The sequence below is a fragment of the Equus asinus genome, chromosome 25 (assembly GCF_041296235.1).
Source record: "Equus asinus isolate D_3611 breed Donkey chromosome 25, EquAss-T2T_v2, whole genome shotgun sequence".
In the NCBI taxonomy this organism is placed as follows: Eukaryota; Metazoa; Chordata; class Mammalia; order Perissodactyla; family Equidae; genus Equus; species Equus asinus.
This window is the reverse complement of record NC_091814.1, coordinates 7,559,242-7,586,091: the sequence shown is the minus strand read 5'-3', so window position 1 is coordinate 7,586,091 and position 26,850 is coordinate 7,559,242.

Sequence of the window (26,850 nt, the reverse complement as noted above, 5' to 3'; positions counted from 1 at the left end):
TGTCACGACTATTGTAAAATGTTTGATGAGTCTTATGTAAAAACGTTCCTAGATAGCTATCTGTGAGCTCTATTTAGCGCAGTGTTCTTTCATTGTAGGAAAATGATACCCATTCATTATGGCATATACTGAAATGTGAGAAATGTCTCCAATACAAATGTTCCTAATAATAGCTTCAAGATGCTTTCACCACAGAGTTCTTTCAGTGAAACAATATTGCAGATATTCTGTGACACTTGTAGTGAAGTGTTAGTTAAAAATTACTTGCAAGCTGGATTCAGCACAGTGTTTCTTTCATTGTTTGAAACTCATATTCAATCAGAACAGCAAATATTGAAATGGTTATAATGACTAATATGAAGAGGATCCTTAATGGCTGCAAGTAAGATGGTTTCACCACAGTTTTCTCTCAGTGAACAAATGCTATATATATTCTGTCCCGCATGCAATGAAATGTTTGTTAAGTCTTATATGAACATGTTCCTAAACAGCTACCCGCAAACTGGGCTTAGAACAGTGTTCTCACACTGTTAGTAATTGATAGGTCATCTGTAGGGCATATGCTGAAATGTTTGAAATGTCTTATGTGAATATGCCCCTAAACAGCTGTAAGCACATTTGTTTCACCAGAGTTCCTTTAGTGTCTGAATCTTATGGATATTTTTCAAGTCTGTAGTGTAATTTTTTAAGTATTTTATGAAGTTCTTCCTAAACAGATACTAGGAAACAAGGGTTCAGCTCATCCTTCTTTCCTTGAGTGAATATTAAAATCATTCTGTCATGACCATAGCGCAATATTTGTTAAGACTTATAAAAAGATATTTCTAAAAGACAACTTTCCAGCTGGGTTCTTAACATTGTTCTTTCATTTTATGGAAGTGATAACCATTCTGGATGGAATACACTGAAATGTTTGAAAAGACTTGTATGAAGATACTCCTAAATAGCTACAAGCAATCTGGTTACACCACAGTGTTCTTTCATTTAATAAACTTTATATATAGTCTCCTATAGCTGTAGTGAAATGTTTTATATCATATATGAAAATGTTCCTACAGCTACCTGCAAGCTGGGATCAGCACACTGACTTTTCATTGTAATAAAGTGATAGTTACTTTGTATGGCATACACTGAAATGTCAGAAAAGACTTATATGAGTCTATTTCTAAAGAGATACAAGCAAGCTGGTTTCACAATAGTGATCTTTCATTGAATTAATGTAATAGATATTCTGTCGCACATGTTGTGAAATGTTCAATAAATCTTACATGAAAATGTTACTATAAGTCTACCTGAAAGCTGAGTTAAGTACAATGTTTTTTCATTTTAAGAAAGTATAGCTGTTCTCTATGGCTCATACTGAAATGCTAGAAAAGACTTACATGAAGATGTTCCTTAAAAGCTACAAGGAAGTTGCTTTCACCACAGCATTCTTTCAATGTGTGAATGTTATAGATATTCCATCATGCCCGTAGTGAAATGTTTGATAGGACTTATTTGAAGATTCCCCTAAACAGCTGCAAGCAAGGTGTTTTCACCACAGTGTTCATTCAGAAAATGAATGTTATACGTATTCTGTCATGCCTCAAGAGAACTATTTGATGTCTTATGTGAGAGTGTTCCTGAACAGCTACAAGCAAGCTTTTTCAACATAGTGTGGTTTCCTTGAATGAATGTTATGGATATCATGTTGCGGCTGTAGAGAAACGTTTGATAAGACATAAATGAAATGCTCATAAAGAGCCACTGGTTTCATCAGAACGTTCTTTCTGGATATGGAAGTGATAGCCATTCTGTAGGCATAATGAAGTGTTTGAAGAGCCTTATACGAAGACATTCCCAAGGCGCCAGAAGTAATCTGGCTTCACCACAGTGTTCTTTCAGTGAACGAGTGTTATAGCTAGTCTGTCATGCCTGTAGTGAAATGTTTAATAAGTCTTATATGAAGAGGTTTCAAACAGCCGCCAGCAAGCCGGGTTTAGCACAGTGTCCTTTAACTGTAAGTAAGTGAGAGCCATTCTGTATGGCATATACTTAAATGTTAGAGAGGTCTTATATGAAGATGTTCCTAAATAGAATCCAACAAGATGTGTTCAGGACAGAATAATTTCATCATAAGATAGTGACAGCCGTTTAGTATGGCATATACTGAAATGCTGAAAAGGACTGAAATGAAGATCTTCCTTAACAGTAAAACCAAGCCACTTTCACCATAGTGTTCTTTCATTGAATGGATGTAATAGATATTCTGTCATGCCTGTAGTCAAATGTTCAATAGGTCTTACATAAAAATACTCCTAATAATCTACCTGAAAGCTATTAAACACAACCTTCTTTCCTTGTAAGAAGGGTATGGCCATGCTGTATGCCATATACTGAAATGCTTGAAAAGCTTTATACGAAGATGTTCCTCAACAGTTACAAGAAAACTGCTTTCATCCCTGTGTTCGTTCAATGAGTGAATGTTTAGAGATTCTGTCATTCCTGCAAAGGAATGTTTAATAAGTCTTACATGAAGATGTTTCTAAACAGCTACAAGGAAATTTTTTTAAATATAGTGTTATTACATTGAATAAACATTAAAGATATCCTGTCATGACTGTAGGCAAATGTCTGATGAGACTTGAGCAAGATATTAATAAACAATTACTTGCAAGCTGGGTTCATCACAGTATTCTTTCCTGGCTATGGAGATGATAGCCATTCTGTATGGCATAAAGTGATATGTTTGAAGAGCCTTTGATTTATATTCTTAAACAGCTAACAAGCAAGATGGTTTCTTCACAGTGTTCTTTCAGTGAATGAATGTTCTAGATATTGTCACATCTGTGGTGAAATATTTGATATATGATGTTCCTAAACAGCTACCTATAAACTGGATTCAGCATGTGTTCTTTCATTTTGTGAAAATGATAGTCGCTCTGTGTGGAATATACTTAAGTATTTGAAGTGTATTATGTGCAGATGTTCCTAAACAGTGAAAAGAAGATGGTTTTTGCATAATTTTCTTTCAGATAACAAATGTTATAGACATTGTCACATCTGTAGTCAAATGTTTGATATGATTTATGTGAAAATATCCCTAAACAGCTACCTGTTGGCTTGATTAAGCACAATGCTCTTTCATTGTAAGAAAGTGATAGCTGTTCCATGTGGCATATACTGAAATGTTTGAAATGTCATCTGTGAAGATGTTCCTTAAGAGCTACTTGCTAGGTGTTTTCAAGACAATGTTCTTTCAGTGAATGGATGTTGTAGATAGTCTATCACACCCGTAGTGAAATGCTGGATAAGTTTTATGAAGATGTCCCTAAGTAGCTACAAGCAAAATGGTTTCACAACAGTGTTCTTACAGACATTGAAGGTTATAGATATTCTGTCATGCCTGTAGTGAAATGTTTGATAAGACTTGCATGAACACTTACATGAAGATGTTTCTAAACAGCCACAAGCAAGCTTTTTCAACACAGTATTTCATTGAATGAATGTAATAATTATCACATTGTGGCTGCAGAGAAACGTTTGATAAGACACACACAAAATGTTCATAAATAGCATGTGCCAGCTGGTTGCATCACAATGTTGTTTAATTTAATGGAAGTGATCATCATTCTGTATAGCATATGATGTGTTTGAATAGCCTTATATAAAGATATTCCTAAAAACTTATGAGCAATCTGGTTTCACCAGAGTGTGTTCCTCAGTGAAGGAATCTTACAGAGATTCTGTCAGAGCAGTAGTGACATGTTTGGTGTTTTGTATGAAGAAACCCTAAATGGCTTCCTGCAAGATGAGTTCAACACAGTGTTATTTCATTTTAAGAAAATGATAGTCATTCTGTTTGGCATAAACTGAAATATTAGAAAAGCCTTATATCAAGAGGTTCCTAATTAGCTACCAGCAATCTGGCTTCACAATAGTGTTCTTTCATTGAATGGATGTAATAGATACTTTGTAGTGAAATGTATGATAAGTCTCTTATGAAAAGGTTCCTAAACAGCTGCCTGCAATCTGGCTTCAGCACATTATATCATTGTCTCAAAGTGATATTCATTCAGTATGTCTTATATGGAAACGCTTGAAATGGTGAACATGAAGAAGTTTCTAAATATATACAAGCAAGATTGTTTCTCCACAGTTTTCTTTCAGTGACTGAATGTTATGTATAGTCTGTCACGACTATTGTAAAATGTTTGATGAGTCTTATGTAAAAACGTTCCTAGATAGCTATCTGTGAGCTCTATTTAGCACAGTGTTCTTTCATTGTAGGAAAATGATACCCATTCATTATGGCATATACTGAAATGTGAGAAATGTCTCCAATACAAATGTTCCTAATAATAGCTTCAAGATGCTTTCACCACAGAGTTCTTTCAGTGAAACAATATTGCAGATATTCTGTGACACTTGTAGTGAAGTGTTAGTTAAAACTTACTTGCAAGCTGGATTCAGCACAGTGTTTCTTTCATTGTTTGAAACTCATATTCAATCAGAACAGCAAATATTGAAATGGTTATAATGACTAATATGAAGAGGATCCTTAATGGCTGCAAGTAAGATGGTTTCACCACAGTTTTCTCTCAGTGAACAAATGCTATATATATTCTGTCCCGCATGCAATGAAATGTTTGTTAAGTCTTATATGAACATGTTCCTAAACAGCTACCCGCAAACTGGGCTTAGAACAGTGTTCTCACACTGTTAGTAATTGATAGGTCATCTGTAGGGCATATGCTGAAATGTTTGAAATGTCTTATGTGAATATGCCCCTAAACAGCTGTAAGCACATTTGTTTCACCAGAGTTCCTTTAGTGTCTGAATCTTATGGATATTTTTCAAGTCTGTAGTGTAATTTTTTAAGTATTTTATGAAGTTCTTCCTAAACGGATACTAGGAAACAAGGGTTCAGCTCATCCTTCTTTCCTTGAGTGAATATTAAAATCATTCTGTCATGACCATAGCGCAATATTTGTTAAGACTTATAAAAAGATATTTCTAAAAGACAACTTTCCAGCTGGGTTCTTAACATTGTTCTTTCATTTTATGGAAGTGATAACCATTCTGGATGGAATACACTGAAATGTTTGAAAAGACTTGTATGAAGATACTCCTAAATAGCTACAAGCAATCTGGTTACACCACAGTGTTCTTTCATTTAATAAACTTTATATATAGTCTCCTATAGCTGTAGTGAAATGTTTTATATCATATATGAAAATGTTCCTACAGCTACCTGCAAGCTGGGATCAGCACACTGACTTTTCATTGTAATAAAGTGATAGTTACTTTGTATGGCATACACTGAAATGTCAGAAAAGACTTATATGAGTGTATTTCTAAAGAGATACAAGCAAGCTGGTTTCACAATAGTGATCTTTCATTGAATTAATGTAATAGATATTCTGTCGCACATGTTGTGAAATGTTCAATAAATCTTACATGAAAATGTTACTATAAGTCTACCTGAAAGCTGAGTTAAGTACAATGTTTTTTCATTTTAAGAAAGTATAGCTGTTCTCTATGGCTCATACTGAAATGCTAGAAAAGACTTACATGAAGATGTTCCTTAAAAGCTACAAGGAAGTTGGTTTCACCACAGCATTCTTTCAATGAGTGAATGTTATAGATATTCCATCATGCCTGTAGTGAAATGTTTGATAGGACTTATTTGAAGATTCCCCTAAACAGCTGCAAGCAAGGTGTTTTCACCACAGTGTTCATTCAGAAAATGAATGTTATACGTATTCTGTCATGCCTCAAGAGAACTATTTGATGTCTTATGTGAGAGTGTTCCTGAACAGCTACAAGCAAGCTTTTTCAACATAGTGTGGTTTCCTTGAATGAATGTTATGGATATCATGTTGCGGCTGTAGAGAAACGTTTGATAAGACATAAATGAAATGCTCATAAAGAGCCACTGGTTTCATCAGAACGTTCTTTCTGGATATGGAAGTGATAGCCATTCTGTAGGCATAATGAAGTGTTTGAAGAGCCTTATACGAAGACATTCCCAAGGCGCCAGAAGTAATCTGGCTTCACCACAGTGTTCTTTCAGTGAACGAGTGTTATAGCTAGTCTGTCATGCCTGTAGTGAAATGTTTAATAAGTCTTATATGAAGAGGTTTCAAACAGCCGCCAGCAAGCCGGGTTTAGCACAGTGTCCTTTAACTGTAAGTAAGTGAGAGCCATTCTGTATGGCATATACTTAAATGTTAGAGAGGTCTTATATGAAGATGTTCCTAAATAGAATCCAACAAGATGTGTTCAGGACAGAATAATTTCATCATAAGATAGTGACAGCCGTTTAGTATGGCATATACTGAAATGCTGAAAAGGACTGAAATGAAGATCTTCCTTAACAGTAAAACCAAGCCACTTTCACCATAGTGTTCTTTCATTGAATGGATGTAATAGATATTCTGTCATGCCTGTAGTCAAATGTTCAATAGGTCTTACATAAAAATACTCCTAATAATCTACCTGAAAGCTATGAAACACAACCTTCTTTCCTTGTAAGAAGGGTATGGCCATGCTGTATGCCACATACTGAAATGCTTGAAAAGCTTTATACGAAGATGTTCCTCAACAGTTACAAGAAAACTGCTTTCATCCCTGTGTTCGTTCAATGAGTGAATGTTTAGAGATTCTGTCATTCCTGCAAAGGAATGTTTAATAAGTCTTACATGAAGATGTTTCTAAACAGCTACAAGGAAATTTTTTTAAATATAGTGTTATTACATTGAATAAACATTAAAGACATCCTGTCATGACTGTAGGCAAATGTCTGATGAGACTTGAGCAAGATATTAATAAACAATTACTTGCAAGCTGGGTTCATCACAGTATTCTTTCCTGGCTATGGAGATGATAGCCATTCTGTATGGCATAAAGTGATATGTTTGAAGAGCCTTTGATTTATATTCTTAAACAGCTAACAAGCAAGATGGTTTCTTCACAGTGTTCTTTCAGTGAATGAATGTTCTAGATATTGTCACATCTGTGGTGAAATATTTGATATATGATGTTCCTAAACAGCTACCTATAAACTGGATTCAGCATGTGTTCTTTCATTTTGTGAAAATGATAGTCGCTCTGTGTGGAATATACTTAAGTATTTGAAGTGTATTATGTGCAGATGTTCCTAAACAGTGAAAAGAAGATGGTTTTTGCATAATTTTCTTTCAGATAACAAATGTTATAGACATTGTCACATCTGTAGTCAAATGTTTGATATGATTTATGTGAAAATATCCCTAAACAGCTACCTGTTGGCTTGATTAAGCACAATGCTCTTTCATTGTAAGAAAGTGATAGCTGTTCCATGTGGCATATACTGAAATGTTTGAAATGTCATCTGTGAAGATGTTCCTTAAGAGCTACTTGCTAGGTGTTTTCAAGACAATGTTCTTTCAGTGAATGGATGTTGTAGATAGTCTATCACACCCGTAGTGAAATGCTGGATAAGTTTTATGAAGATGTCCCTAAGTAGCTACAAGCAAAATGGTTTCACAACAGTGTTCTTACAGACATTGAAGGTTATAGATATTCTGTCATGCCTGTAGTGAAATGTTTGATAAGACTTGCATGAACACTTACATGAAGATGTTTCTAAACAGCCACAAGCAAGCTTTTTCAACACAGTATTTCATTGAATGAATGTAATAATTATCACATTGTGGCTGCAGAGAAACGTTTGATAAGACACACACAAAATGTTCATAAATAGCATGTGCCAGCTGGTTGCATCACAATGTTGTTTAATTTAATGGAAGTGATCATCATTCTGTATAGCATATGATGTGTTTGAATAGCCTTATATAAAGATATTCCTAAAAACTTATGAGCAATCTGGTTTCACCAGAGTGTGTTCCTCAGTGAAGGAATCTTACAGAGATTCTGTCAGAGCAGTAGTGACATGTTTGGTGTTTTGTATGAAGAAACCCTAAATGGCTTCCTGCAAGATGAGTTCAACACAGTGTTATTTCATTTTAAGAAAATGATAGTCATTCTGTTTGGCATAAACTGAAATATTAGAAAAGCCTTATATCAAGAGGTTCCTAATTAGCTACCAGCAATCTGGCTTCACAATAGTGTTCTTTCATTGAATGGATGTAATAGATACTTTGTAGTGAAATGTATGATAAGTCTCTTATGAAAAGGTTCCTAAACAGCTGCCTGCAATCTGGCTTCAGCACATTATATCATTGTCTCAAAGTGATATTCATTCAGTATGTCTTATATGGAAACGCTTGAAATGGTGAACATGAAGAAGTTTCTAAATATATACAAGCAAGATTGTTTCTCCACAGTTTTCTTTCAGTGACTGAATGTTATGTATAGTCTGTCACGACTATTGTAAAATGTTTGATGAGTCTTATGTCAAAACGTTCCTAGATAGCTATCTGTGAGCTCTATTTAGCACAGTGTTCTTTCATTGTAGGAAAATGATACCCATTCATTATGGCATATACTGAAATGTGAGAAATGTCTCCAATACAAATGTTCCTAATAATAGCTTCAAGATGCTTTCACCACAGAGTTCTTTCAGTGAAACAATATTGCAGATATTCTGTGACACTTGTAGTGAAGTGTTAGTTAAAACTTACTTGCAAGCTGGATTCAGCACAGTGTTTCTTTCATTGTTTGAAACTCATATTCAATCAGAACAGCAAATATTGAAATGGTTATAATGACTAATATGAAGAGGATCCTTAATGGCTGCAAGTAAGATGGTTTCACCACAGTTTTCTCTCAGTGAACAAATGCTATATATATTCTGTCCCGCATGCAATGAAATGTTTGTTAAGTCTTATATGAACATGTTCCTAAACAGCTACCCGCAAACTGGGCTTAGAACAGTGTTCTCACACTGTTAGTAATTGATAGGTCATCTGTAGGGCATATGCTGAAATGTTTGAAATGTCTTATGTGAATATGCCCCTAAACAGCTGTAAGCACATTTGTTTCACCAGAGTTCCTTTAGTGTCTGAATCTTATGGATATTTTTCAAGTCTGTAGTGTAATTTTTTAAGTATTTTATGAAGTTCTTCCTAAACGGATACTAGGAAACAAGGGTTCAGCTCATCCTTCTTTCCTTGAGTGAATATTAAAATCATTCTGTCATGACCATAGCGCAATATTTGTTAAGACTTATAAAAAGATATTTCTAAAAGACAACTTTCCAGCTGGGTTCTTAACATTGTTCTTTCATTTTATGGAAGTGATAACCATTCTGGATGGAATACACTGAAATGTTTGAAAAGACTTGTATGAAGATACTCCTAAATAGCTACAAGCAATCTGGTTACACCACAGTGTTCTTTCATTTAATAAACTTTATATATAGTCTCCTATAGCTGTAGTGAAATGTTTTATATCATATATGAAAATGTTCCTACAGCTACCTGCAAGCTGGGATCAGCACACTGACTTTTCATTGTAATAAAGTGATAGTTACTTTGTATGGCATACACTGAAATGTCAGAAAAGACTTATATGAGTGTATTTCTAAAGAGATACAAGCAAGCTGGTTTCACAATAGTGATCTTTCATTGAATTAATGTAATAGATATTCTGTCGCACATGTTGTGAAATGTTCAATAAATCTTACATGAAAATGTTACTATAAGTCTACCTGAAAGCTGAGTTAAGTACAATGTTTTTTCATTTTAAGAAAGTATAGCTGTTCTCTATGGCTCATACTGAAATGCTAGAAAAGACTTACATGAAGATGTTCCTTAAAAGCTACAAGGAAGTTGGTTTCACCACAGCATTCTTTCAATGAGTGAATGTTATAGATATTCCATCATGCCTGTAGTGAAATGTTTGATAGGACTTATTTGAAGATTCCCCTAAACAGCTGCAAGCAAGGTGTTTTCACCACAGTGTTCATTCAGAAAATGAATGTTATACGTATTCTGTCATGCCTCAAGAGAACTATTTGATGTCTTATGTGAGAGTGTTCCTGAACAGCTACAAGCAAGCTTTTTCAACATAGTGTGGTTTCCTTGAATGAATGTTATGGATATCATGTTGCGGCTGTAGAGAAACGTTTGATAAGACATAAATGAAATGCTCATAAAGAGCCACTGGTTTCATCAGAACGTTCTTTCTGGATATGGAAGTGATAGCCATTCTGTAGGCATAATGAAGTGTTTGAAGAGCCTTATACGAAGACATTCCCAAGGCGCCAGAAGTAATCTGGCTTCACCACAGTGTTCTTTCAGTGAACGAGTGTTATAGCTAGTCTGTCATGCCTGTAGTGAAATGTTTAATAAGTCTTATATGAAGAGGTTTCAAACAGCCGCCAGCAAGCCGGGTTTAGCACAGTGTCCTTTAACTGTAAGTAAGTGAGAGCCATTCTGTATGGCATATACTTAAATGTTAGAGAGGTCTTATATGAAGATGTTCCTAAATAGAATCCAACAAGATGTGTTCAGGACAGAATAATTTCATCATAAGATAGTGACAGCCGTTTAGTATGGCATATACTGAAATGCTGAAAAGGACTGAAATGAAGATCTTCCTTAACAGTAAAACCAAGCCACTTTCACCATAGTGTTCTTTCATTGAATGGATGTAATAGATATTCTGTCATGCCTGTAGTCAAATGTTCAATAGGTCTTACATAAAAATACTCCTAATAATCTACCTGAAAGCTATGAAACACAACCTTCTTTCCTTGTAAGAAGGGTATGGCCATGCTGTATGCCACATACTGAAATGCTTGAAAAGCTTTATACGAAGATGTTCCTCAACAGTTACAAGAAAACTGCTTTCATCCCTGTGTTCGTTCAATGAGTGAATGTTTAGAGATTCTGTCATTCCTGCAAAGGAATGTTTAATAAGTCTTACATGAAGATGTTTCTAAACAGCTACAAGGAAATTTTTTTAAATATAGTGTTATTACATTGAATAAACATTAAAGACATCCTGTCATGACTGTAGGCAAATGTCTGATGAGACTTGAGCAAGATATTAATAAACAATTACTTGCAAGCTGGGTTCATCACAGTATTCTTTCCTGGCTATGGAGATGATAGCCATTCTGTATGGCATAAAGTGATATGTTTGAAGAGCCTTTGATTTATATTCTTAAACAGCTAACAAGCAAGATGGTTTCTTCACAGTGTTCTTTCAGTGAATGAATGTTCTAGATATTGTCACATCTGTGGTGAAATATTTGATATATGATGTTCCTAAACAGCTACCTATAAACTGGATTCAGCATGTGTTCTTTCATTTTGTGAAAATGATAGTCGCTCTGTGTGGAATATACTTAAGTATTTGCAGTGTATTATGTGCAGATGTTCCTAAACAGTGAAAAGAAGATGGTTTTTGCATAATTTTCTTTCAGATAACAAATGTTATAGACATTGTCACATCTGTAGTCAAATGTTTGATATGATTTATGTGAAAATATCCCTAAACAGCTACCTGTTGGCTTGATTAAGCACAATGCTCTTTCATTGTAAGAAAGTGATAGCTGTTCCATGTGGCATATACTGAAATGTTTGAAATGTCATCTGTGAAGATGTTCCTTAAGAGCTACTTGCTAGGTGTTTTCAAGACAATGTTCTTTCAGTGAATGGATGTTGTAGATAGTCTATCACACCCGTAGTGAAATGCTGGATAAGTTTTATGAAGATGTCCCTAAGTAGCTACAAGCAAAATGGTTTCACAACAGTGTTCTTACAGACATTGAAGGTTATAGATATTCTGTCATGCCTGTAGTGAAATGTTTGATAAGACTTGCATGAACACTTACATGAAGATGTTTCTAAACAGCCACAAGCAAGCTTTTTCAACACAGTATTTCATTGAATGAATGTAATAATTATCACATTGTGGCTGCAGAGAAACGTTTGATAAGACACACACAAAATGTTCATAAATAGCATGTGCCAGCTGGTTGCATCACAATGTTGTTTAATTTAATGGAAGTGATCATCATTCTGTATAGCATATGATGTGTTTGAATAGCCTTATATAAAGATATTCCTAAAAACTTATCAGCAATCTGGTTTCACCAGAGTGTGTTCCTCAGTGAAGGAATCTTACAGAGATTCTGTCAGAGCAGTAGTGACATGTTTGGTGTTTTGTATGAAGAAACCCTAAATGGCTTCCTGCAAGATGAGTTCAACACAGTGTTATTTCATTTTAAGAAAATGATATTCTGTTTGGCATAAACTGAAATATTAGAAAAGCCTTATATCAAGAGGTTCCTAATTAGCTACCAGCAATCTGGCTTCACAATAGTGTTCTTTCATTGAATGGATGTAATAGATACTTTGTAGTGAAATGTATGATAAGTCTCTTATGAAAAGGTTCCTAAACAGCTGCCTGCAATCTGGCTTCAGCACATTATATCATTGTCTCAAAGTGATATTCATTCAGTATGTCTTATATGGAAACGCTTGAAATGGTGAACATGAAGAAGTTTCTAAATATATACAAGCAAGATTGTTTCTCCACAGTTTTCTTTCAGTGACTGAATGTTATGTATAGTCTGTCACGACTATTGTAAAATGTTTGATGAGTCTTATGTAAAAACGTTCCTAGATAGCTATCTGTGAGCTCTATTTAGCACAGTGTTCTTTCATTGTAGGAAAATGATACCCATTCATTATGGCATATACTGAAATGTGAGAAATGTCTCAAATACAAATGTTCCTAATAATAGCTTCAAGATGCTTTCACCACAGAGTTCTTTCAGTGAAACAATATTGCAGATATTCTGTGACACTTGTAGTGAAGTGTTAGTTAAAACTTACTTGCAAGCTGGATTCAGCACAGTGTTTCTTTCATTGTTTGAAACTCATATTCAATCAGAACAGCAAATATTGAAATGGTTATAATGACTAATATGAAGAGGATCCTTAATGGCTGCAAGTAAGATGGTTTCACCACAGTTTTCTCTCAGTGAACAAATGCTATATATATTCTGTCCCGCATGCAATGAAATGTTTGTTAAGTCTTATATGAACATGTTCCTAAACAGCTACCCGCAAACTGGGCTTAGAACAGTGTTCTCACACTGTTAGTAATTGATAGGTCATCTGTAGGGCATATGCTGAAATGTTTGAAATGTCTTATGTGAATATGCCCCTAAACAGCTGTAAGCACATTTGTTTCACCAGAGTTCCTTTAGTGTCTGAATCTTATGGATATTTTTCAAGTCTGTAGTGTAATTTTTTAAGTATTTTATGAAGTTCTTCCTAAACGGATACTAGGAAACAAGGGTTCAGCTCATCCTTCTTTCCTTGAGTGAATATTAAAATCATTCTGTCATGACCATAGCGCAATATTTGTTAAGACTTATAAAAAGATATTTCTAAAAGACAACTTTCCAGCTGGGTTCTTAACATTGTTCTTTCATTTTATGGAAGTGATAACCATTCTGGATGGAATACACTGAAATGTTTGAAAAGACTTGTATGAAGATACTCCTAAATAGCTACAAGCAATCTGGTTACACCACAGTGTTCTTTCATTTAATAAACTTTATATATAGTCTCCTATAGCTGTAGTGAAATGTTTTATATCATATATGAAAATGTTCCTACAGCTACCTGCAAGCTGGGATCAGCACACTGACTTTTCATTGTAATAAAGTGATAGTTACTTTGTATGGCATACACTGAAATGTCAGAAAAGACTTATATGAGTGTATTTCTAAAGAGATACAAGCAAGCTGGTTTCACAATAGTGATCTTTCATTGAATTAATGTAATAGATATTCTGTCGCACATGTTGTGAAATGTTCAATAAATCTTACATGAAAATGTTACTATAAGTCTACCTGAAAGCTGAGTTAAGTACAATGTTTTTTCATTTTAAGAAAGTATAGCTGTTCTCTATGGCTCATACTGAAATGCTAGAAAAGACTTACATGAAGATGTTCCTTAAAAGCTACAAGGAAGTTGGTTTCACCACAGCATTCTTTCAATGAGTGAATGTTATAGATATTCCATCATGCCCGTAGTGAAATGTTTGATAGGACTTATTTGAAGATTCCCCTAAAGAGCTGCAAGCAAGGTGTTTTCACCACAGTGTTCATTCAGAAAATGAATGTTATACGTATTCTGTCATGCCTCAAGAGAACTATTTGATGTCTTATGTGAGAGTGTTCCTGAACAGCTACAAGCAAGCTTTTTCAACATAGTGTGGTTTCCTTGAATGAATGTTATGGATATCATGTTGCGGCTGTAGAGAAACGTTTGATAAGACATAAATGAAATGCTCATAAAGAGCCACTGGTTTCATCAGAACGTTCTTTCTGGATATGGAAGTGATAGCCATTCTGTAGGCATAATGAAGTGTTTGAAGAGCCTTATACGAAGACATTCCCAAGGCGCCAGAAGTAATCTGGCTTCACCACAGTGTTCTTTCAGTGAACGAGTGTTATAGCTAGTCTGTCATGCCTGTAGTGAAATGTTTAATAAGTCTTATATGAAGAGGTTTCAAACAGCCGCCAGCAAGCCGGGTTTAGCACAGTGTCCTTTAACTGTAAGTAAGTGAGAGCCATTCTGTATGGCATATACTTAAATGTTAGAGAGGTCTTATATGAAGATGTTCCTAAATAGAATCCAACAAGATGTGTTCAGGACAGAATAATTTCATCATAAGATAGTGACAGCCGTTTAGTATGGCATATACTGAAATGCTGAAAAGGACTGAAATGAAGATCTTCCTTAACAGTAAAACCAAGCCACTTTCACCATAGTGTTCTTTCATTGAATGGATGTAATAGATATTCTGTCATGCCTGTAGTCAAATGTTCAATAGGTCTTACATAAAAATACTCCTAATAATCTACCTGAAAGCTATGAAACACAACCTTCTTTCCTTGTAAGAAGGGTATGGCCATGCTGTATGCCACATACTGAAATGCTTGAAAAGCTTTATACGAAGATGTTCCTCAACAGTTACAAGAAAACTGCTTTCATCCCTGTGTTCGTTCAATGAGTGAATGTTTAGAGATTCTGTCATTCCTGCAAAGGAATGTTTAATAAGTCTTACATGAAGATGTTTCTAAACAGCTACAAGGAAATTTTTTTAAATATAGTGTTATTACATTGAATAAACATTAAAGACATCCTGTCATGACTGTAGGCAAATGTCTGATGAGACTTGAGCAAGATATTAATAAACAATTACTTGCAAGCTGGGTTCATCACAGTATTCTTTCCTGGCTATGGAGATGATAGCCATTCTGTATGGCATAAAGTGATATGTTTGAAGAGCCTTTGATTTATATTCTTAAACAGCTAACAAGCAAGATGGTTTCTTCACAGTGTTCTTTCAGTGAATGAATGTTCTAGATATTGTCACATCTGTGGTGAAATATTTGATATATGATGTTCCTAAACAGCTACCTATAAACTGGATTCAGCATGTGTTCTTTCATTTTGTGAAAATGATAGTCGCTCTGTGTGGAATATACTTAAGTATTTGCAGTGTATTATGTGCAGATGTTCCTAAACAGTGAAAAGAAGATGGTTTTTGCATAATTTTCTTTCAGATAACAAATGTTATAGACATTGTCACATCTGTAGTCAAATGTTTGATATGATTTATGTGAAAATATCCCTAAACAGCTACCTGTTGGCTTGATTAAGCACAATGCTCTTTCATTGTAAGAAAGTGATAGCTGTTCCATGTGGCATATACTGAAATGTTTGAAATGTCATCTGTGAAGATGTTCCTTAAGAGCTACTTGCTAGGTGTTTTCAAGACAATGTTCTTTCAGTGAATGGATGTTGTAGATAGTCTATCACACCCGTAGTGAAATGCTGGATAAGTTTTATGAAGATGTCCCTAAGTAGCTACAAGCAAAATGGTTTCACAACAGTGTTCTTACAGACATTGAAGGTTATAGATATTCTGTCATGCCTGTAGTGAAATGTTTGATAAGACTTGCATGAACACTTACATGAAGATGTTTCTAAACAGCCACAAGCAAGCTTTTTCAACACAGTATTTCATTGAATGAATGTAATAATTATCACATTGTGGCTGCAGAGAAACGTTTGATAAGACACACACAAAATGTTCATAAATAGCATGTGCCAGCTGGTTGCATCACAATGTTGTTTAATTTAATGGAAGTGATCATCATTCTGTATAGCATATGATGTGTTTGAATAGCCTTATATAAAGATATTCCTAAAAACTTATGAGCAATCTGGTTTCACCAGAGTGTGTTCCTCAGTGAAGGAATCTTACAGAGATTCTGTCAGAGCAGTAGTGACATGTTTGGTGTTTTGTATGAAGAAACCCTAAATGGCTTCCTGCAAGATGAGTTCAACACAGTGTTATTTCACTTTAAGAAAATGATAGTCATTCTGTTTGGCATAAACTGAAATATTAGAAAAGCCTTATATCAAGAGGTTCCTAATTAGCTACCAGCAATCTGGCTTCACAATAGTGTTCTTTCACTGAATGGATGTAATAGATACTTTGTAGTGAAATGTATGATAAGTCTCTTATGAAAAGGTTCCTAAACAGCTGCCTGCAATCTGGCTTCAGCACATTATATCATTGTCTCAAAGTGATATTCATTCAGTATGTCTTATATGGAAACGCTTGAAATGGTGAACATGAAGAAGTTTCTAAATATATACAAGCAAGATTGTTTCTCCACAGTTTTCTTTCAGTGACTGAATGTTATGTATAGTCTGTCACGACTATTGTAAAATGTTTGATGAGTCTTATGTCAAAACGTTCCTAGATAGCTATCTGTGAGCTCTATTTAGCACAGTGTTCTTTCATTGTAGGAAAATGATACCCATTCATTATGGCATATACTGAAATGTGAGAAATGTCTCCAATACAAATGTTCCTAATAATAGCTTCAAGATGCTTTCACCACAGAGTTCTTTCAGTGAAACAATATTGCAGATATTCTGTGACACTTGTAGTGAAGTGTTAGTTAAAACTTACTTGCAAGCTGGATTCAGCACAGTGTTTCTTTCATTGTTTGAAACTCATATTCAATCAGAACAGCAAATATTGAAATGGTTATAATGACTAATATGAAGAGGATCCTTAATGGCTGCAAGTAAGATGGTTTCACCACAGTTTTCTCTCAGTGAACAAATGCTATATATATTCTGTCCCGCATGCAATGAAATGTTTGTTAAGTCTTATATGAACATGTTCCTAAACAGCTACCCGCAAACTGGGCTTAGAACAGTGTTCTCACACTGTTAGTAATTGATAGGTCATCTGTAGGGCATATGCTGAAATGTTTGAAATGTCTTATGTGAATATGCCCCTAAACAGCTGTAAGCACATTTGTTTCACCAGAGTTCCTTTAGTGTCTGAATCTTATGGATATTTTTCAAGTCTGTAGTGTAATTTTTTAAGTATTTTATGAAGTTCTTCCTAAACAGATACTAGGAAACAAGGGTTCAGCTCATCCTTCTTTCCTTGAGTGAATATTAAAATCATTCTGTCATGACCATAGCGCAATATTTGTTAAGACTTATAAAAAGATATTTCTAAAAGACAACTTTCCAGCTGGGTTCTTAACATTGTTCTTTCATTTTATGGAAGTGATAACCATTCTGGATGGAATACACTGAAATGTTTGAAAAGACTTGTATGAAGATACTCCTAAATAGCTACAAGCAATCTGGTTACACCACAGTGTTCTTTCATTTAATAAACTTTATATATAGTCTCCTATAGCTGTAGTGAAATGTTTTATATCATATATGAAAATGTTCCTACAGCTACCTGCAAGCTGGGATCAGCACACTGACTTTTCATTGTAATAAAGTGATAGTTACTTTGTATGGCATACACTGAAATGTCAGAAAAGACTTATATGAGTCTATTTCTAAAGAGATACAAGCAAGCTGGTTTCACAATAGTGATCTTTCATTGAATTAATGTAATAGATATTCTGTCGCACATGTTGTGAAATGTTCAATAAATCTTACATGAAAATGTTACTATAAGTCTACCTGAAAGCTGAGTTAAGTACAATGTTTTTTCATTTTAAGAAAGTATAGCTGTTCTCTATGGCTCATACTGAAATGCTAGAAAAGACTTACATGAAGATGTTCCTTAAAAGCTACAAGGAAGTTGGTTTCACCACAGCATTCTTTCAATGAGTGAATGTTATAGATATTCCATCATGCCCGTAGTGAAATGTTTGATAGGACTTATTTGAAGATTCCCCTAAAGAGCTGCAAGCAAGGTGTTTTCACCACAGTGTTCATTCAGAAAATGAATGTTATACGTATTCTGTCATGCCTCAAGAGAACTATTTGATGTCTTATGTGAGAGTGTTCCTGAACAGCTTCAAGCAAGCTTTTTCAACATAGTGTGGTTTCCTTGAATGAATGTTATGGATATCATGTTGCGGCTGTAGAGAAACGTTTGATAAGACATAAATGAAATGCTCATAAAGAGCCACTGGTTTCATCAGAACGTTCTTTCTGGATATGGAAGTGATAGCCATTCTGTAGGCATAATGAAGTGTTTGAAGAGCCTTATACGAAGACATTCCCAAGGCGCCAGAAGTAATCTGGCTTCACCACAGTGTTCTTTCAGTGAACGAGTGTTATAGCTAGTCTGTCATGCCTGTAGTGAAATGTTTAATAAGTCTTATATGAAGAGGTTTCAAACAGCCGCCAGCAAGCCGGGTTTAGCACAGTGTCCTTTAACTGTAAGTAAGTGAGAGCCATTCTGTATGGCATATACTTAAATGTTAGAGAGGTCTTATATGAAGATGTTCCTAAATAGAATCCAACAAGATGTGTTCAGGACAGAATAATTTCATCATAAGATAGTGACAGCCGTTTAGTATGGCATATACTGAAATGCTGAAAAGGACTGAAATGAAGATCTTCCTTAACAGTAAAACCAAGCCACTTTCACCATAGTGTTCTTTCATTGAATGGATGTAATAGATATTCTGTCATGCCTGTAGTCAAATGTTCAATAGGTCTTACATAAAAATACTCCTAATAATCTACCTGAAAGCTATGAAACACAACCTTCTTTCCTTGTAAGAAGGGTATGGCCATGCTGTATGCCACATACTGAAATGCTTGAAAAGCTTTATACGAAGATGTTCCTCAACAGTTACAAGAAAACTGCTTTCATCCCTGTGTTCGTTCAATGAGTGAATGTTTAGAGATTCTGTCATTCCTGCAAAGGAATGTTTAATAAGTCTTACATGAAGATGTTTCTAAACAGCTACAAGGAAATTTTTTTAAATATAGTGTTATTACATTGAATAAACATTAAAGACATCCTGTCATGACTGTAGGCAAATGTCTGATGAGACTTGAGCAAGATATTAATAAACAATTACTTGCAAGCTGGGTTCATCACAGTATTCTTTCCTGGCTATGGAGATGATAGCCATTCTGTATGGCATAAAGTGATATGTTTGAAGAGCCTTTGATTTATATTCTTAAACAGCTAACAAGCAAGATGGTTTCTTCACAGTGTTCTTTCAGTGAATGAATGTTCTAGATATTGTCACATCTGTGGTGAAATATTTGATATATGATGTTCCTAAACAGCTACCTATAAACTGGATTCAGCATGTGTTCTTTCATTTTGTGAAAATGATAGTCGCTCTGTGTGGAATATACTTAAGTATTTGCAGTGTATTATGTGCAGATGTTCCTAAACAGTGAAAAGAAGATGGTTTTTGCATAATTTTCTTTCAGATAACAAATGTTATAGACATTGTCACATCTGTAGTCAAATGTTTGATATGATTTATGTGAAAATATCCCTAAACAGCTACCTGTTGGCTTGATTAAGCACAATGCTCTTTCATTGTAAGAAAGTGATAGCTGTTCCATGTGGCATATACTGAAATGTTTGAAATGTCATCTGTGAAGATGTTCCTTAAGAGCTACTTGCTAGGTGTTTTCAAGACAATGTTCTTTCAGTGAATGGATGTTGTAGATAGTCTATCACACCCGTAGTGAAATGCTGGATAAGTTTTATGAAGATGTCCCTAAGTAGCTACAAGCAAAATGGTTTCACAACAGTGTTCTTACAGACATTGAAGGTTATAGATATTCTGTCATGCCTGTAGTGAAATGTTTGATAAGACTTGCATGAACACTTACATGAAGATGTTTCTAAACAGCCACAAGCAAGCTTTTTCAACACAGTATTTCATTGAATGAATGTAATAATTATCACATTGTGGCTGCAGAGAAACGTTTGATAAGACACACACAAAATGTTCATAAATAGCATGTGCCAGCTGGTTGCATCACAATGTTGTTTAATTTAATGGAAGTGATCATCATTCTGTATAGCATATGATGTGTTTGAATAGCCTTATATAAAGATATTCCTAAAAACTTATGAGCAATCTGGTTTCACCAGAGTGTGTTCCTCAGTGAAGGAATCTTACAGAGATTCTGTCAGAGCAGTAGTGACATGTTTGGTGTTTTGTATGAAGAAACCCTAAATGGCTTCCTGCAAGATGAGTTCAACACAGTGTTATTTCACTTTAAGAAAATGATAGTCATTCTGTTTGGCATAAACTGAAATATTAGAAAAGCCTTATATCAAGAGGTTCCTAATTAGCTACCAGCAATCTGGCTTCACAATAGTGTTCTTTCACTGAATGGATGTAATAGATACTTTGTAGTGAAATGTATGATAAGTCTCTTATGAAAAGGTTCCTAAACAGCTGCCTGCAATCTGGCTTCAGCACATTATATCATTGTCTCAAAGTGATATTCATTCAGTATGTCTTATATGGAAACGCTTGAAATGGTGAACATGAAGAAGTTTCTAAATATATACAAGCAAGATTGTTTCTCCACAGTTTTCTTTCAGTGACTGAATGTTATGTATAGTCTGTCACGACTATTGTAAAATGTTTGATGAGTCTTATGTCAAAACGTTCCTAGATAGCTATCTGTGAGCTCTATTTAGCACAGTGTTCTTTCATTGTAGGAAAATGATACCCATTCATTATGGCATATACTGAAATGTGAGAAATGTCTCCAATACAAATGTTCCTAATAATAGCTTCAAGATGCTTTCACCACAGAGTTCTTTCAGTGAAACAATATTGCAGATATTCTGTGACACTTGTAGTGAAGTGTTAGTTAAAACTTACTTGCAAGCTGGATTCAGCACAGTGTTTCTTTCATTGTTTGAAACTCATATTCAATCAGAACAGCAAATATTGAAATGGTTATAATGACTAATATGAAGAGGATCCTTAATGGCTGCAAGTAAGATGGTTTCACCACAGTTTTCTCTCAGTGAACAAATGCTATATATATTCTGTCCCGCATGCAATGAAATGTTTGTTAAGTCTTATATGAACATGTTCCTAAACAGCTACCCGCAAACTGGGCTTAGAACAGTGTTCTCACACTGTTAGTAATTGATAGGTCATCTGTAGGGCATATGCTGAAATGTTTGAAATGTCTTATGTGAATATGCCCCTAAACAGCTGTAAGCACATTTGTTTCACCAGAGTTCCTTTAGTGTCTGAATCTTATGGATATTTTTCAAGTCTGTAGTGTAATTTTTTAAGTATTTTATGAAGTTCTTCCTAAACAGATACTAGGAAACAAGGGTTCAGCTCATCCTTCTTTCCTTGAGTGAATATTAAAATCATTCTGTCATGACCATAGCGCAATATTTGTTAAGACTTATAAAAAGATATTTCTAAAAGACAACTTTCCAGCTGGGTTCTTAACATTGTTCTTTCATTTTATGGAAGTGATAACCATTCTGGATGGAATACACTGAAATGTTTGAAAAGACTTGTATGAAGATACTCCTAAATAGCTACAAGCAATCTGGTTACACCACAGTGTTCTTTCATTTAATAAACTTTATATATAGTCTCCTATAGCTGTAGTGAAATGTTTTATATCATATATGAAAATGTTCCTACAGCTACCTGCAAGCTGGGATCAGCACACTGACTTTTCATTGTAATAAAGTGATAGTTACTTTGTATGGCATACACTGAAATGTCAGAAAAGACTTATATGAGTGTATTTCTAAAGAGATACAAGCAAGCTGGTTTCACAATAGTGATCTTTCATTGAATTAATGTAATAGATATTCTGTCGCACATGTTGTGAAATGTTCAATAAATCTTACATGAAAATGTTACTATAAGTCTACCTGAAAGCTGAGTTAAGTACAATGTTTTTTCATTTTAAGAAAGTATAGCTGTTCTCTATGGCTCATACTGAAATGCTAGAAAAGACTTACATGAAGATGTTCCTTAAAAGCTACAAGGAAGTTGGTTTCACCACAGCATTCTTTCAATGAGTGAATGTTATAGATATTCCATCATGCCCGTAGTGAAATGTTTGATAGGACTTATTTGAAGATTCCCCTAAAGAGCTGCAAGCAAGGTGTTTTCACCACAGTGTTCATTCAGAAAATGAATGTTATACGTATTCTGTCATGCCTCAAGAGAACTATTTGATGTCTTATGTGAGAGTGTTCCTGAACAGCTTCAAGCAAGCTTTTTCAACATAGTGTGGTTTCCTTGAATGAATGTTATGGATATCATGTTGCGGCTGTAGAGAAACGTTTGATAAGACATAAATGAAATGCTCATAAAGAGCCACTGGTTTCATCAGAACGTTCTTTCTGGATATGGAAGTGATAGCCATTCTGTAGGCATAATGAAGTGTTTGAAGAGCCTTATACGAAGACATTCCCAAGGCGCCAGAAGTAATCTGGCTTCACCACAGTGTTCTTTCAGTGAACGAGTGTTATAGCTAGTCTGTCATGCCTGTAGTGAAATGTTTAATAAGTCTTATATGAAGAGGTTTCAAACAGCCGCCAGCAAGCCGGGTTTAGCACAGTGTCCTTTAACTGTAAGTAAGTGAGAGCCATTCTGTATGGCATATACTTAAATGTTAGAGAGGTCTTATATGAAGATGTTCCTAAATAGAATCCAACAAGATGTGTTCAGGACAGAATAATTTCATCATAAGATAGTGACAGCCGTTTAGTATGGCATATACTGAAATGCTGAAAAGGACTGAAATGAAGATCTTCCTTAACAGTAAAACCAAGCCACTTTCACCATAGTGTTCTTTCATTGAATGGATGTAATAGATATTCTGTCATGCCTGTAGTCAAATGTTCAATAGGTCTTACATAAAAATACTCCTAATAATCTACCTGAAAGCTATGAAACACAACCTTCTTTCCTTGTAAGAAGGGTATGGCCATGCTGTATGCCACATACTGAAATGCTTGAAAAGCTTTATACGAAGATGTTCCTCAACAGTTACAAGAAAACTGCTTTCATCCCTGTGTTCGTTCAATGAGTGAATGTTTAGAGATTCTGTCATTCCTGCAAAGGAATGTTTAATAAGTCTTACATGAAGATGTTTCTAAACAGCTACAAGGAAATTTTTTTAAATATAGTGTTATTACATTGAATAAACATTAAAGACATCCTGTCATGACTGTAGGCAAATGTCTGATGAGACTTGAGCAAGATATTAATAAACAATTACTTGCAAGCTGGGTTCATCACAGTATTCTTTCCTGGCTATGGAGATGATAGCCATTCTGTATGGCATAAAGTGATATGTTTGAAGAGCCTTTGATTTATATTCTTAAACAGCTAACAAGCAAGATGGTTTCTTCACAGTGTTCTTTCAGTGAATGAATGTTCTAGATATTGTCACATCTGTGGTGAAATATTTGATATATGATGTTCCTAAACAGCTACCTATAAACTGGATTCAGCATGTGTTCTTTCATTTTGTGAAAATGATAGTCGCTCTGTGTGGAATATACTTAAGTATTTGCAGTGTATTATGTGCAGATGTTCCTAAACAGTGAAAAGAAGATGGTTTTTGCATAATTTTCTTTCAGATAACAAATGTTATAGACATTGTCACATCTGTAGTCAAATGTTTGATATGATTTATGTGAAAATATCCCTAAACAGCTACCTGTTGGCTTGATTAAGCACAATGCTCTTTCATTGTAAGAAAGTGATAGCTGTTCCATGTGGCATATACTGAAATGTTTGAAATGTCATCTGTGAAGATGTTCCTTAAGAGCTACTTGCTAGGTGTTTTCAAGACAATGTTCTTTCAGTGAATGGATGTTGTAGATAGTCTATCACACCCGTAGTGAAATGCTGGATAAGTTTTATGAAGATGTCCCTAAGTAGCTACAAGCAAAATGGTTTCACAACAGTGTTCTTACAGACATTGAAGGTTATAGATATTCTGTCATGCCTGTAGTGAAATGTTTGATAAGACTTGCATGAACACTTACATGAAGATGTTTCTAAACAGCCACAAGCAAGCTTTTTCAACACAGTATTTCATTGAATGAATGTAATAATTATCACATTGTGGCTGCAGAGAAACGTTTGATAAGACACACACAAAATGTTCATAAATAGCATGTGCCAGCTGGTTGCATCACAATGTTGTTTAATTTAATGGAAGTGATCATCATTCTGTATAGCATATGATGTGTTTGAATAGCCTTATATAAAGATATTCCTAAAAACTTATCAGCAATCTGGTTTCACCAGAGTGTGTTCCTCAGTGAAGGAATCTTACAGAGATTCTGTCAGAGCAGTAGTGACATGTTTGGTGTTTTGTATGAAGAAACCCTAAATGGCTTCCTGCAAGATGAGTTCAACACAGTGTTATTTCATTTTAAGAAAATGATATTCTGTTTGGCATAAACTGAAATATTAGAAAAGCCTTATATCAAGAGGTTCCTAATTAGCTACCAGCAATCTGGCTTCACAATAGTGTTCTTTCATTGAATGGATGTAATAGATACTTTGTAGTGAAATGTATGATAAGTCTCTTATGAAAAGGTTCCTAAACAGCTGCCTGCAATCTGGCTTCAGCACATTATATCATTGTCTCAAAGTGATATTCATTCAGTATGTCTTATATGGAAACGCTTGAAATGGTGAACATGAAGAAGTTTCTAAATATATACAAGCAAGATTGTTTCTCCACAGTTTTCTTTCAGTGACTGAATGTTATGTATAGTCTGTCACGACTATTGTAAAATGTTTGATGAGTCTTATGTAAAAACGTTCCTAGATAGCTATCTGTGAGCTCTATTTAGCGCAGTGTTCTTTCATTGTAGGAAAATGATACCCATTCATTATGGCATATACTGAAATGTGAGAAATGTCTCAAATACAAATGTTCCTAATAATAGCTTCAAGATGCTTTCACCACAGAGTTCTTTCAGTGAAACAATATTGCAGATATTCTGTGACACTTGTAGTGAAGTGTTAGTTAAAACTTACTTGCAAGCTGGATTCAGCACAGTGTTTCTTTCATTGTTTGAAACTCATATTCAATCAGAACAGCAAATATTGAAATGGTTATAATGACTAATATGAAGAGGATCCTTAATGGCTGCAAGTAAGATGGTTTCACCACAGTTTTCTCTCAGTGAACAAATGCTATATATATTCTGTCCCGCATGCAATGAAATGTTTGTTAAGTCTTATATGAACATGTTCCTAAACAGCTACCCGCAAACTGGGCTTAGAACAGTGTTCTCACACTGTTAGTAATTGATAGGTCATCTGTAGGGCATATGCTGAAATGTTTGAAATGTCTTATGTGAATATGCCCCTAAACAGCTGTAAGCACATTTGTTTCACCAGAGTTCCTTTAGTGTCTGAATCTTATGGATATTTTTCAAGTCTGTAGTGTAATTTTTTAAGTATTTTATGAAGTTCTTCCTAAACGGATACTAGGAAACAAGGGTTCAGCTCATCCTTCTTTCCTTGAGTGAATATTAAAATCATTCTGTCATGACCATAGCGCAATATTTGTTAAGACTTATAAAAAGATATTTCTAAAAGACAACTTTCCAGCTGGGTTCTTAACATTGTTCTTTCATTTTATGGAAGTGATAACCATTCTGGATGGAATACACTGAAATGTTTGAAAAGACTTGTATGAAGATACTCCTAAATAGCTACAAGCAATCTGGTTACACCACAGTGTTCTTTCATTTAATAAACTTTATATATAGTCTCCTATAGCTGTAGTGAAATGTTTTATATCATATATGAAAATGTTCCTACAGCTACCTGCAAGCTGGGATCAGCACACTGACTTTTCATTGTAATAAAGTGATAGTTACTTTGTATGGCATACACTGAAATGTCAGAAAAGACTTATATGAGTGTATTTCTAAAGAGATACAAGCAAGCTGGTTTCACAATAGTGATCTTTCATTGAATTAATGTAATAGATATTCTGTCGCACATGTTGTGAAATGTTCAATAAATCTTACATGAAAATGTTACTATAAGTCTACCTGAAAGCTGAGTTAAGTACAATGTTTTTTCATTTTAAGAAAGTATAGCTGTTCTCTATGGCTCATACTGAAATGCTAGAAAAGACTTACATGAAGATGTTCCTTAAAAGCTACAAGGAAGTTGGTTTCACCACAGCATTCTTTCAATGAGTGAATGTTATAGATATTCCATCATGCCCGTAGTGAAATGTTTGATAGGACTTATTTGAAGATTCCCCTAAAGAGCTGCAAGCAAGGTGTTTTCACCACAGTGTTCATTCAGAAAATGAATGTTATACGTATTCTGTCATGCCTCAAGAGAACTATTTGATGTCTTATGTGAGAGTGTTCCTGAACAGCTACAAGCAAGCTTTTTCAACATAGTGTGGTTTCCTTGAATGAATGTTATGGATATCATGTTGCGGCTGTAGAGAAACGTTTGATAAGACATAAATGAAATGCTCATAAAGAGCCACTGGTTTCATCAGAACGTTCTTTCTGGATATGGAAGTGATAGCCATTCTGTAGGCATAATGAAGTGTTTGAAGAGCCTTATACGAA